Genomic DNA, 3004 nt, shown 5'->3' on the forward strand with positions numbered 1-3004 from the left:
CACGCGCCGCTGACGCTTGCGGTGTGAAACTGGAGTTACCCCTCATTTACACCGCACACGTCTGCGGCGCATTACGGCTGCGACACGGCTACCGGAGCTTATCGCGCCCATTCTAGTCAATGCTTGTGTTTACACCGGCCGCGACGCGGCGCGTTTCAGAAGCTTCCCAGAAGCGGCTATCCGCGCCGCTTCGCTAAATATAGGCGCCTAGTCTATTTTTGACGGACGCGCGTCCAAGTCGCACCGGAAATACAAAATAAAAGTGAAAAAAACCTGTCAATTTCAAAATAAACACCCTGTGCAGACTCCCAAACGTATTACACGTATATTGGCAATATATCCTTGGTAGGAGACCAGAAATGGACGACGAGAGATTCATCCTGGAATTTGAAAAACACACAGTCAGGCAAATCACGTGGTCTCACGCATCCAGTCGCTCCGCTTCTGATATGCTCCCGGTGTGAGTTTGCACCGCGTGGAGGACGGAATAAAACCTTGTCGCAGACGTAATGCACCGCACACGTGTGCAGTGTAAATGAGGGGTTAGTGTTACAAGAGGGTGATCTGGTGTAATCAGCTGTTTGAGTATAACTCTGGTCTATTTGCTTTTGTTTTCTAGCTACTCGTTTTGAGACAATCCGTAAACTGAACTCACTGCTGAAGGAAGAAGAACCTACAGAGCTGACAAAGAGGGCCTCAGTGGCCCCCCAAAAATATGGGGACGATTCAGATTGCTCAACTGATATTGAAACTGACGCCGGTTTCACACTGCATGCATTAGCAGAGCGTAAGCAGCGCAGGAGCAGTGCATATGGTGAGCAGGAGCAGGACACGCGCGTTTTGCTTTCACACTGGCAGCGTTTGTCACGCGCGCCTGAACTGCGGGTTTTGTACAGACAGAGTAGGCTACTCTATAATGGATAAGTTGGCATTGCTTTATTTCGGTTTCAAATACATTTAAGAGAAAATACTTGTCAAGAAGCTTATTTTATTAATAATTTTATTTATATAACTTTTGGTTCATCTTTGTTTTTATTGTTCGGGCAACAAGTTTGTTTTTGGACATTTGTTTTCTTTTTAAATTATTTTTGGTCATTTGATTGACTGTTTAAAACACAATAGATATCATCAATGCGCTTTTTGGGTAAAACTGCGGTGTATTTTGGTCATGATCAATGCATTGTCACTTTAATTCAGCGTAAGCGGCGCGTTAAAAATAGACTGGGCGGCGAAACTATCGCGGCACTGCTGCTCCTGCTCTGCTCCTGCTACGCGCTGCCGCGCCGCTTCTGCGTGCGGTGTGAATGCACTCATTGAATAACATGGACGCCGGAAAAAATACGCTCTGCTCACGCGCCGCTGACGCTTGCTGTGTGAAACCGGCGTGAGTCTCAGCAAGCAAAGGTGACGTTAATTTACTTTTAGCTCCTATGCAATGACCATATTTCCCAGTGGTACAATGTACATAGAATGTGTAAGGAGTTGGCACTATTGTGTAATAGGCATTACTATCTAGCTAAATCTGTAAGGATTCTTGATATTGATTCTCTTGTACATAATGGCTGCTCAACACCAGCAATAGCTGTCTTTTTATTTTGGTTTTGTTTTTTTCGTATCTCTTGACACCCAGAAGTCAAAGGCTCCCAGGAGGACAGACCCTGCAGAAGAGTTTCTTAAGCTATACGGTCAATCACAGCCTTCTTCAGATAATCACAACAGTCCGACTCAGACTGTGGTTGAATTAAAGCAGGAGATCAAGGACCTGAAAGAAGAGAACGCGAAGTTGAAGGAGATTGTTCTTCAAGGTATCATTGATTCATATCAAATATTGAACCATCAGACAAGTAATAAACCTTTCTCTAAATGACTGTAGGCTGAATTGGCTGTATTGTCCTAAAGGAGTGATAATAATAAATTATTTGTTTTTGACGTACTGTGTCTAGATGTGCCAGGACTCCTACTGAGCTTGAGGAATATAATAGATTCGGCTGCACCTCCTAAGAGATCCAGGGTGGAGCCTACCAAAGCATTACCGGCCCTTCCAGGGTCTCCGCAGTCCAGGTCCAGTTCTCCATGTGCCACTTCGCTGTCCCTCCCCAGATCTACGCTGTCCAGTTCCACATCTGTGTCTCCATCCCTGACTGCCTCCCAGTCTTCTAAGGTAATTGTTTTTTAAAGAATAAATAAATACAGCATATAAAATAGATCTACTGCTTGCCAGACTTGCTTTTAATTCAATTCAGTTCAATTCAAATTTGCTTTATTGGCATGAATGTAACAACAATATTGCCAAAGCCTCCCACAAACCGCATAAAAACAATCAACCCCATACATTTCATTAAACAAGTAATTACAGTGTAAAGTAATGAGTATGGCAGATCTAATGTGCTTATATGTCTAAAGTCTGTTGGGCTGAAGAAGTCAGACATACTGGTATTTTAAACTTTAATGCTCACCTTGTGTCCAGGTTGAGATCCATCCTGGGACCGGAGTCATGGTTGAGAAACTGGCGTGGGCCTATGCCATCAATGCCAATTCGGCAACAGTCTTTGTGAGGCATCTGCTCACCGCAGTCTTTCCAGTGGAAATACTGCTGGTGAGCAATCTTTGGGGGAACAAACGAGGCGGAGGAGAGGCTCGTCAACCATTAGACAAAAATAAATTGGATGCCATTTACAGTATGTTTTCTTCTTTTTAATGGGTGTTTGACCAATAGTCTCTGCTTTTGTGTGTTTCCTGATTCCAGCCTACTGTAATCATTTTTGCATTGTTTTTTTGTTCATGTTTAGGTGCAACTCTTGAGAAGTGGCCAGGGACCCAGCTTTCCAGCATTGGAAGTACGATCAATGCCAAGATTTCAGAACTCCGGTCAAAAAGTAAAAATGCTGGTGTGTACACAGCTCCACATTAAACTGTTTTGTTTGCTCTGAGTTTCACACAGGTGTGTCACATAGTCCTTGGCCCTGGGGCAAAACAGGTTCTGACTACTGTCTACTGAAAGTAT

At 44.0% G+C, this 3004-nt stretch overlaps 1 long non-coding RNA gene across 1 annotated transcript; it reads right to left on the reverse strand.

Annotated features, from left to right (window-relative positions):
- Window positions 1-1517: 1517 nt before the first annotated feature.
- LOC311277600 lies at window positions 1518-2586 on the reverse strand. Its single transcript, XR_014625302.1, has 3 exons — window positions 2457-2586; window positions 2023-2156; window positions 1518-1762 (listed from the first exon to the last, which is right to left on the reverse strand). It is a non-coding gene; the product is annotated as an uncharacterized lncRNA (long non-coding RNA).
- Between the last annotated feature and the right edge of the window lie 418 nt (window positions 2587-3004).

The sequence above is a fragment of the Rutilus rutilus genome (assembly GCF_951802725.1).
Source record: "Rutilus rutilus genome assembly, chromosome: 18".
NCBI classification, from domain to species: domain Eukaryota; kingdom Metazoa; phylum Chordata; class Actinopteri; order Cypriniformes; family Leuciscidae; genus Rutilus; species Rutilus rutilus.